Consider the following 10922-nt stretch of genomic DNA (forward strand, 5'->3'; position numbering starts at 1 on the left):
TTTAAACTCCTCAGCTGACATTTGACACTACTGTAAGCTATAAACTGCAGTGTTTTTCCTGTACATGCAAAGTTTTCTGCTCTTAGAGAAACATGATAGCCTTCTGTTGTTGTTGGGGTTTTTTGTTTTTTGTGGAGGGTGGTTGGGTTATTTTTTGTTTGAGTTTTATGTTTTGTTTCGTTTTTGGTTATCTCATACTGGGTTTCTCTGCTCGTGGCCCTAGCCCTGGCTATCCTGGAACTCACTCCATAAAGACCAGGCTGTCCTCAAACTCAGAGATCTGCCTGCCTTTGCCTCCTGAGTGCTGGGATTAAAGATGTTTACCAGGAAGCCCGGCTCTAGAATAGTTGATTGTAAAACTTATTGTTTGAGTTGCTGACTTGAATTCCATCCAAAGTAACTAATCAAAATTCTGGCTTGGGAGACTTTCCAACAGTTTCTGAGGTAGGTGGTCCTAAGCACATTTTTGCCCTTTTTACTACATAATCATATGAAGCAGCATTCTTGGCACTGACTGTAACATCAGAGTATGGACCCACTATGAAAAATGCTGAAGATGTTCTAAGCCCTAACGTTTCCTTTATTTATTATTTATTTTGCTGGAGTTTTTTTGTTTGTTTGGTCCCCCCCCCCAGACAGGGTTTCTCTGTATTGTTTTGGAGGCGGTCCTGGAAGTCCTAACATTTCTAGTCTCCAGGAAAGATTTAATTATTTATGCAAAAAAAAAAAGGAGAACATCTATTTCATTACCATGCAAATTCTCTTCTGTAATAAATGGTAAAGGCATTCATTCATACACCAAACAACTATTTTTAAATGAATTGTTTCATTACTTATTATAAGCACATGTTTGATTTATATACCTGCTTTCCATACCCTATATGCCAAGAGTTGTTTAAAAACGTCTCAGACAGAAGGAATTGCAAGTGGAAAACTTTGAGAACCTCTGGGAGTACAAACCATCTCTAACAGCCTACGATGGGTTCAAAAGGCTTTAAAAGTACTTGAACCTGGAAAAGCAAATACTACTTGTTATTCTTTCTCTGTAAGTTAATAATCTTGAAGAATGGACTATTTTAACTCATAAGACAGAGGCTGGTGCATTCCTGAGTTCCAGGCCAGCAAGTTCCAAGACAACCAGGGCACACAGAGAATCACAGTCTCAAAAAAGAAAAGAGAGAGAGAGAGAGAGAGAGAGAGAGAGAGAGAGAGAGAGAGAGAGAGAGAAAAGAAAAGAAAATGCACTTTTAAAAACATAACAGGTTCCTTTTTTTAAATTTAAAAAAAATCTTATTTAGACCAGGCTAGCCTAGAACTCAAAATTAGACTGCCCCTGCTTCCTTAGTGCCTGGGATTGCAGGCCTGAACCAGGACACTCAGCTCAGCTGGTACTAGAGTGAGGTTTGGCTCTGCTTTAAGACAATTTTCCTTCTATAAAAACTTATTGTAAAAGCTCGCTGAGAACAGAAACTATTTCCCCTTGTTAACTTGTAAGAACACCTGTGGGAAATGTGCTTGTATGACCAGGTGCTGTCATCTGAATAAAACATCACACTGGGCCCTGTAGAGCAGCGCTCACAATAGAAATGTCGCAGACTACAGCAGCACAGCTGAAGCGCCTGTAATCCACTGACGACGTCTGCTCCTCAGCGAAGTGAAAGCAGATGTCGGGTGTGAAGTCAGATGTCTGTGGACTTGTCTTTCTCAGCTCCGGACACAGTATTAGATACGCTAAATACACAGCTTAGCTGTGTGTTAGACTCACAACTTGGCAAAATCATGACAGTCTGGACATGAAGCATCAGCGTTTTTATTATAATGCTTATAAATCAAAGACGTTTCTGGAACAGAAACCCTAACTTTGAGCACGCAGATGAATGTGGTAACCTGTCTGTCTCCCTTTTGGAATGGTGTCAGAGCTCTTTAAACACATGATAGAAACCCTCTGTCTTGTCTTGCAAGCTGACACTCCTTAGGCAAGACTGGAGGGTGACCTGATAAAGGAAAATGAAGCCACACTAGGTGTGGATCTTTGTGTCAGAAATTCTGGGATCAGATGCAGCAGACACATGTCACACGCACTGTGAAAATGAATCAATCGGGGGGACTTAGTGCGTTCGGGAAAACGGGTTCCAGCTGCCTGACTATGTGCAAAGGACTACCATGAGCAAATGACCAGCAGGGCTGGAGAGACGGCTCAGCAGATACGAGTAACGGCTGCTCTTCCAGAGGACCTCACTTCAGTTCCCAGCAGCTCAGAACTGTCTGCAATTTCAGTTCCAGGGAACCCAAAACCTACCTAAGACCTACAGGCAGGCAAAGCACACATACATACAAAATAAGAATAATTTTTCAAAAAAGAAAGAAAATGGTCAACGATCAGATAGAGCAATGGGAGAGGGCACAGCGCCAAATCAAGCAGCAAGAAATCTGCATCTGGTCCCAAGTGACAGAGCAAATAAAACAACGACAAGGATTTAATGCTGCGTCTCAGAGCACAGAAACTGTGCCAGACGGTGGCACACTCCTATAATCCGAGAACTCAGGAGGCTGAAACAGGAAGATTTCTAGTTCAAGACCAGCCTGAGTTCCAGGAGGAGGCGTAGAGCCTGGGCTGAAGCTGTGTGGTGGAAGAGATGCCGAGCAGGGGCGGGGCCTGGGTGTGACCTCCAGCACCTCAGAAAAACAAAGACTATAAAGAATGGCACTTCTGCAAGAGGATTTGAGAGCTGGAACTGGTGGCACACAGCCAAAAGAGTAGGAGAAAAGAAAAAGTGTAATAGTTTCACCAAGTATAAATATATATAATGTACATACGCACTGGAAAATGACTGTGCATTACGGAAAACAAATCTCCATAGTTAGACACCCCTGAGAATTTACTTCTCACTCTAACAGTAAAGTTAGAACTTCCCCATAAACCTGAGAAAGGCCCATCCCCGAAGAAGGCCATCTCCCACAGCCCGGTTCTACACATCCTGTTTCGTTTGTTTACAGGACTTTGTTTTGTTTTGTCTTTGAGATGGGAGGTCTCACTGTGTATCCCTGGCTGGCCTAGAACTCCCTATATAGACCATGCTGGCCTCAAACTCACAGAGATGCACCTGGATCTACTGGGAACAAAGAGGGAGCCGTCACCACTAGCTCTCCAGATCCCATCTTAATCAGTGTTCATTCAAAACAATGATCAAGAAACGGAGTCCCTCAATAGTAAACCGCCTAATAGTTTTTCGTCACTTGTGCGAGCATCCAAAACTTAACCAGGAAGCCCAGTTCATGTGTGGCCTGTACCAGGATGGCCAATGAACGAAAGTCTAGTTTTCTTGTTTAATTATCCACACATATGGCTTACTACTCTTGCTTATAGCTGAACTGGTAAACGTTGCCAGTGACATACAATGCTGGGGGTTTCCAACCTGGGAGAAGCTGTGTTTCTTGTCACCACATAGAGACTAGGAAGCTGTGTATTGGAGAAAGAATAGAAAAGTCTCAGGGGAGAACCAATAAAAAGAGATGACACTGAAAATCTCAGTAAACTTCCCAGGACTTCAACATAACTTTTCAGAAGCGCAGAACGCTTGAGGACAAATCCTTTCTTGTACAATTCTGAAAGATCTCAGAAGAATTTCAAGTATATGAAATTGTCATTGCCTTTATAGGGGTCCTATGTGGTTTTTAACCCCCTGTTGGCAGATTTTAAAATGTAAAGCTTCCTGGAGGAGTGATTACCAAGCAAGGCCTAGATTACCTAACACCCTACCAGCGAATGCTACCTAGCAAGACAAGGGACCGACCAGAGAGGAACTAGGGCACCAGTGTACCAGGTTAAAGAGTTTCTGAAAGGAAATGAGTTCTGTCGAGTGACTACCAAGCTGTTTCAACTTCCAGACGACTCTATGGACTTCGGAAACGTGAAGAAAAGCTCAGGCTTGGGACCAGTGACCTTGGAAGGTGGGTCTTCAGTTTCTGATACATAGTGGAATTTGGACCCAAGTTCCCAGGAGCAGTTTCCCCTCTGCAAGAATGGACTCTTGGCTCCTTCCGCCCCTGAGCAATACTTACTTACCCTTTCTCCCGCTCTTCTTCGGTGAGAAGGGGTAAGTGGTAATATAGTACCCTCGCCCAATTTGGCCAATATCCTAAAAGTAAAAAAAACGACAAGAGACAAGTCCTTTAAAATCCTGTGGCTCGAGCCCGAGCAGCTCCTACCAGCTGCCCACCACTCCAGGAGCCACGCTACCTCCCGGCTGCTTTGTGGATACCCTGGGCGGGGAGGAGAGGTCGCCTACGCGCCCCGATGTGGGCTCGGGATCCCTAACTGAGGGACAGGGGAGGACGGACCGAGAGGACAGCCGCGCGGCCTCGCTGCAACACGCGCACGCACGCATGCTCGCCACGGCCGCGCGCGCAGCGGCCGAGCGGCTCCCAGCCTGCCAGCAGCGCGCCCCCACCCCACCCCGTCCGAGGCCAACCCCGGGGTAAGAGACCCCGCCAGGAATACTGAGGGTCCCCCCCAAGTCCACCCGCGTGGCTCGCCGCCCCGACCCGGCACACCATTCCCCCGCGCACCCGCCGCGCAGCTCAGCCCAGGGGACGTCCCCCGCGGCACGCCCCGCCCTCCGCCGCGGCACGCCACGCCCACCCCGCGCGGCTCGCTCCGCCCACCGCCGCGGCTCTCCCACCACCAGCCAAGGCGGCCGGGGGAGACTCCGCCCCCTACGGAAATCCCGCCCCCTCCCGGAACGCCGCTCACTGTTGACTGGCAGCCGGGAGTTGGCTTCTACCAGAGCGGCGGCGGTCCAGAGCCGTCCGTCTGGTAGTTACCGATGCTAGGATCTGTGAGTCTGAGCCTGGCGTCATGGTCGTGGCTAAAAGGGCAAGGAAAAGCAGCAAACCACTGTAGTTACCGGTCAGCCCCCGAGACTGGGCTGCTCTTTATGTTTTATTTTTGTTTTATGTTTGTTTTGCTTGCACACCGGGAAACTTCCATTTTGTTACTCTAGCAAGCAAAAAGAGAAATCCAGAACAATTTATTTTTTAAAGAAACTACGGATATCGGATATATACATGTATATATATATATATATATATATATATATATATATATATATGCTTTTGCTCTCTAAATGTTCAAAATCTTAACTGTGTTATTACAGCCTACAAAACCAGTGTCAGGGAAAACTACATAGACGACAAAATTGATTCTCTCTTTTCACTCCTCCCCAATTGTACATGTATCTTTTCTAGGCTTATCCTTCTGGATAATGCTGAGCTATCATTCTCAAGTATAAGTAGCGTACTAGTATAAGGGCCTAGTGCTCTGACACTGGCCATTCAAAATTAATTCTAAATAAAGATGAGAGAATGTAATTGACTTAAATGAAGCTGGGCAGTGGTGGCACACATCTTCAATCCCAGCACTCAAGAGGCAGAGGCAGGCGAATCTCTGAGTTTCAGACCAACCTGGTCTACACCACAAGTTCCAGGACAGCCAGGGTTACACAGAGAAACCTGGTCTCAAAAATCCAAAATGAGAGAGAGAGACTTCAGTGGACTGATAATCACAGAAGTCTATCAACGAGAAGATTGCTGTTCTTGGACAGGGTGTGGGTGCAGTTATTTTTATCAGTAGCTGAAATAATTACTGCAAGGTAAGTTTGATCCTGCCAATGCTCCATGACTTAATTCCAAGAGCGTATCGTTGAGGCCACTTCTGATGTCAGGGCCTATTTACAGATTGGATTGGGTCCTAAGAGTAGACGGACGCCAAATTAAGCAAAAGGTCCGTTCAGTGAGGACCTGACTGTATGGGATGGAATTAACATAGATAAACAACAAAGACAAGGGGGCGGGGCTTTATTCTGGAAAGTAACTAAGTCTACAAAAATAGCTGCTAAGTGACTTTGTCACTAAGATTCATCAAACGTATTTAAAAGTCAGAGTAACCAAAAAAGCTTACATCCCTGTTTTTCCCGACTGCACATCTTTCTGGAGATGGTAAAACTCTGAAGTCAGAGCAAAGGTGCCTTAAGGATGATGATAGTATATTCTATATGATACTAATATGTCATTTTATATTTGTTAAATCCACAGATATACAACAAAAACAGTGAGGCCTAATCTCTGACTTTGGGAGCTAATGATGTGACAGTGTAGGTTCATTGTAACCAGTAACTCTGCTTCAGGATATTAATAGGAAAGTTGTATGTGCTTGGGGGACTAAGTGGGTGTCCTGGACTACGGAAGGGATTCTGTCTATTCTGTTCCTCTTTGCTCTTCCCCTAAACCTGCTCTTTAAAAATAAAAGTATACTTTTAAACAGGAGCTAAGATAAAGTCTCTGAACATCTTTTATTCTTCAGGGGCATTACATTTGAAGCTCAAGTATTTGACATCAGTGCTATGGGAGGAAACTAATCGTACATTCCCAACTAAGATACATATTTAAATTATGGCTACCCATCATATTTAACATTCAATAGGCTACTAATCCAAAGTTAGCTAGAAGTAATTAGGCTTACATATTCTGTAGGTAGAAGTAGGGTGAATGGGTTTCACCTGCTTGGGGTATGGTGGGTAGCCACATGAGGAATGAGGCCAGGAAATGGGGAATCAGAGAAGGTTCCTGAGACCAGAAGATCTAGACTCGTTGTCCATGCGCCACGAAGAGTTAGAATTAAGGTTTACTTTTGCTGCGTCCTGCTGATCTTTGTAAGTCAGAACAGACAATGAAGTTAATATCCAGATGGTACAGCAGAGGAGACCTAAGCACATCCAAAAAGGCTCAAGGACAGGTTTTTAAAAACTAGTAAATAGATGCCTGTCTACTTGTATGAATTAAATATATCACAGTAGCATAATTTAAAAATTGAACAGTAGAGCCATGATGGCACACACCTTTAAAGCCAGCACCATTGAGGCAGAGATAGGCGAACCTCTGAGTTCAAGACCAGCATGCTCTACAGAGTAAGTTCCCAGACATCCAGGAATACACAAAGAAACCCTGTCCCAAAAAAGGAAGGAAGGAAGAAATCTTAAAAAGTGCCTGAAGTCAATGATGAAGGTTATCATGGTATGAAACAGATTTTTCCCCCAGAGAGAACTAAAACATTTGAAAACAATTGTGTTTTACAATTATTATTTCTGCGGTAAACACCTGGCAAAGGCTACAGAAGAAGGGAGAGTTTGTTTTCACTCACAGTTAAAGGGAATTGTTCACCATGGAGCAGAAGGCATGGAAGCAGGACAGGATGTAGATGGTCACATTGTATCCCCAGCCCATAGAATGATACCAGCCACATTCCAAATGGTTCTTTCCAGTTAAGCCATTCTGGAGACAACCACATAAACACACCCCAAGGTGTATTTCTCTAGAGATTCTAAAAGCCTATCAAGTTGACAATGAGTTACAGTTTGGAATTTATGGATGATATCAAGTCAATATGACTTCAAAAGAAGTAGAAGAAAATAAACACATTTTCAAAGAAAAGTGATGACTCCATGGCTTATATCTACTTTACTGCCAAGGGGTAGTTAGTTACCTTGAAGTTGATTTTATTTGTAACCATGTCTGTTCCATATAGACTATTTGAGGAATATGGATCCAAGAAAATCAATGCCATTAAGCTGTATAATCACCAAGTATTTATTCATCACAGACCACTGTCATGATATGCTTGAGGACTTAGACAATGTCCCCTTGAATATTTTCCATGAGACTCTTCAGCAACATAAACTACTTAAGATTGATAGGAAGAAGTTTGCCCATTAAACTCTGGACATGATCAAGGAGATTGCCGATGACATACCATGGTAATTTTTGGAAAGAATTTTTTTTGGGGGGGGGGGGTTTGAGACAGGGTTTCTCTGTGGCTTTGGAGACCGTCCTGGAACTAGCTCTTATAGACCAGGCTGGTCTCGAACTCACAGAGATCCTCATGCCTCTGCCTCCCGAGTGCTGGGATTTTTGGAAAGAATTTGACACCAGCAACCAGTTTAATATGAATAAAGACCACACAACTTGTAGACTCCTTGTTTCAATCTCCTAATCATCCAGCTAGCATCAGAAATCTAGATCAAAATGGAGAAAGAATGAGAAGAAGATGACAGGGGAAAAAAATCTACTTCATTGCTCAGCCAGAAGAAAAGAGCCAAATCTCCTCTTGTTGAGTGACTTCTGAAATGGACTATGAAATTATTTGCCTCACAAAAATCCATGGAATCACATTGTATTCAAGCTTTTTCTGAGTTTTATATGAAAGGTTCTAGATGATTGCTGAAGAAGCAGTGATGTATGTAGAAAGTGAGAAGACCAAGTCATGAAGACCCTGAGAGGTCATCTGGGCCGCTGCTGGGCTGGATGAGAATAAGGGCCGTAATTAAGAACAAGATTGAAAAGGCTGGGAGGCGTCCCTGTGCTGTGGTGACCAGCCAACCTGGGGATCATCAAGCAACATGGACAGAACATGAAAGCAAAATATACCCAACAGTCTAGGACATCTGTACAAATTATTTTGCCAGCCAGAGAAAGCACTTCAAATTAATCCCACATACATTCACTGATGAGAGACATGGTTCTACAAATTAAGGAAAATGAAAAGGACATAACAGCCTTGGATTGTATTGGAGTTTTGTTTGAAATGTCAACAACTCAGCCAGGATATCTTCTATCACACACCAAAGCAAATGGGGACAGAACAGAAGGAATGGCTTAAACACTGAGCCCAGAGCACAACTGAAAGCAGAATCAGAAGACAGCATGCAGCAAAACACTTGAATCACCACGAAGAAATGATGAGTGTGAATCACCGTGAAGAAGATGAGTGTGAAACACCATGAAGAAACGATGAGTGTGAATCACTACGAAGGACGATGAGTGTGAATCACAGTGGAGACGATGAGTGTGAATCACCAGGAAGGACAATGAGTGTGAAACACAGTGAAGACGATGAGTGTGAATCACCATGAAGAAACGATGAGTGTGAATCACAGTGAAGGACGATGAGTGAATCACCATGAAGGACGATGAGTGTGAATCACAGTGAAGTGTTACGTCTGTTGCGCAGCCTGTGTCCGAGAACGTGTGGAGGGTGTCGGGTATTGAAAACACAGAGACTCGTTCAATGATATAAAGAGAACTTTAAACAGGCTCCAAAAAGGTTTAAGAAAAACTTCCTAAGAAAAGCTCCCACCAGAGAAACTTCTGCTCTCTCCTCTACCCTCGCTGGTTCTGCTCTGACACCAGAGGTGGATGTGTGTGGGTTTTTGAAGGTGCGGTTAGTCTCTGGACAAGGTCGAGGTCAGGGCGGTTTCCGTGGGAAGGCCTTTCCCAGGAACTTATTGTATCATTTTTAGTAAACAGGTTTTTACTAAACATTGTCTTACAGCTGCCTACTCCCAGGCAGAAGGGGAAGTGGCCAGGAACTTATTGTATCGTTTTTAGTAAACATGTTTTTACTAAACATTGTCTTATAGCTACCTACTCCCAGGCAGAAGGGGAAGTGGGTCTCTGCTCAAGGTCTGGTGTTCCCACAGTGAAGATGATGAGTGTGAATCACAGTGAAGGACGATGAGTGAATCACCATGAAGGACGATGAGTGTGAATCACAGTGAAGGACGATGAGTGTGAATCACAGTGAAGGACGATGAGTGTGAATCACCACGAAGGATGATGAGTGTGAATCACAGTGAAGGACGATGAGTGTGAATCACTACAAAGAAACGATGAGTGTGAATCACAGTGAAGGACGATGAGTGTGAATCACAGTGAAGACGATGAGTGTGAATCACCACGAAGGACGATGAGTGTGAATCACAGTGAAGGACGATGAGTGTGAATCACTACAAAGAAACGATGAGTGTGAATCACCATGAAGGACGATGAGTGTGAATCACCATGAAGGACGATGAGTGTGAATCACAGTGAAGACGATGAGTGTGAATCACCGTGAAGATGATGAGTGTGAATCACAGTGAAGGACGATGAGTGTGAATCACCATGAAGGACGATGAGTGTGAATCACCATGAAGGATGATGAACATGTAGACAAAAAAAGAACAAGAATGAAAACCGAAGCTGAAAGAGATGAGTTGTGAATCATGCTCTTAACTTGGGGATGTGTGGAGAGGAAGTGTGAAATTTTTAAGTCATTTCTTTCATGAAAGACTTCTTTTGGATTTTTTACCACTCCAGTCTCCTTCACCTTGAATTATAAAATGTTGGCATTGCTATTCAGAGGACAAGTTAAATTTTTAGTTGAAAAATATTTTAGTATTCACCATGTATGTAAACGTGTACTATTTAACTATTCTTAGTATAAAATATTTTGAGTCCTATAGATATGAAAAAATAAACCCTCAAGATACAATAAACTTATATGTATATTTAAATATATGTATACACAAAATACACATTTCCATCTATACACATTGGCCATTGGTAAGCAAACACTGTAAAATGTCATAAAATAAATATTCTCAAAACTTTTGTTCTCAAGAAACCTTTTTGTTTGTTTGTTTGTTTGTTTTGTTTTTATTTTTTGAGGTTTTTGTTTGTTTTTTTGAGACAGGGTTTCTCTGTAGCTTTGGAGACTGTCTTGGAACTCACTCTGTAGACCAGGCTGGAATCAAACTAACAGAGATCAGCCTGCCTCTGTCTCCCTAGTGCTGGGATTAAAGGCATGCACCACCACCGGCAAGAAGCCATTTTTTAATTAATAAATTTTATCCCTTGGCACTCATACATATATATATATATATGTATATATATATATATATTCTGGTTACCTCCCCCCCCATTTACCTCTTCTTATACTTGCTAGCATTTGTTTTCTCTAGTTCCTCAAGAGTTTAACTGAGGCCATTTGTGTAACCCTGAGTTTGGAATGGACCATCAGAGATCGGTGGGATCACCAGCCATTATAC

The 10922-nt window shown here is 43.2% G+C and overlaps 1 protein-coding gene across 4 annotated transcripts in view; it reads right to left on the reverse strand.

Annotated features, from left to right (window-relative positions):
- Immp2l (inner mitochondrial membrane peptidase subunit 2) overlaps positions 1–4632 on the reverse strand; it is an 871559-nt gene extending 866927 nt beyond the window's left edge. For 2 of the 4 annotated variants that reach the window (XM_040743203.1, XM_021230693.2), the window contains exons 1-2: positions 4570–4632; positions 4067–4139 (exon numbers count right to left, since the gene is read on the reverse strand). The gene's annotated coding sequence lies outside the window, so the exon portion shown is untranslated. Of the gene's footprint in view, positions 1–4066; positions 4140–4240; positions 4361–4569 lie in introns of those variants that run through there. The other 2 variants (XM_040743205.1, XM_040743204.1) reach the window with 2 other exon arrangements.
- Between the last annotated feature and the right edge of the window lie 6290 nt (positions 4633–10922).

This window comes from Mesocricetus auratus, unplaced genomic scaffold, assembly GCF_017639785.1.
Source record: "Mesocricetus auratus isolate SY011 unplaced genomic scaffold, BCM_Maur_2.0 Super-Scaffold_15014, whole genome shotgun sequence".
NCBI lineage: Eukaryota > Metazoa > Chordata > Mammalia > Rodentia > Cricetidae > Mesocricetus > Mesocricetus auratus.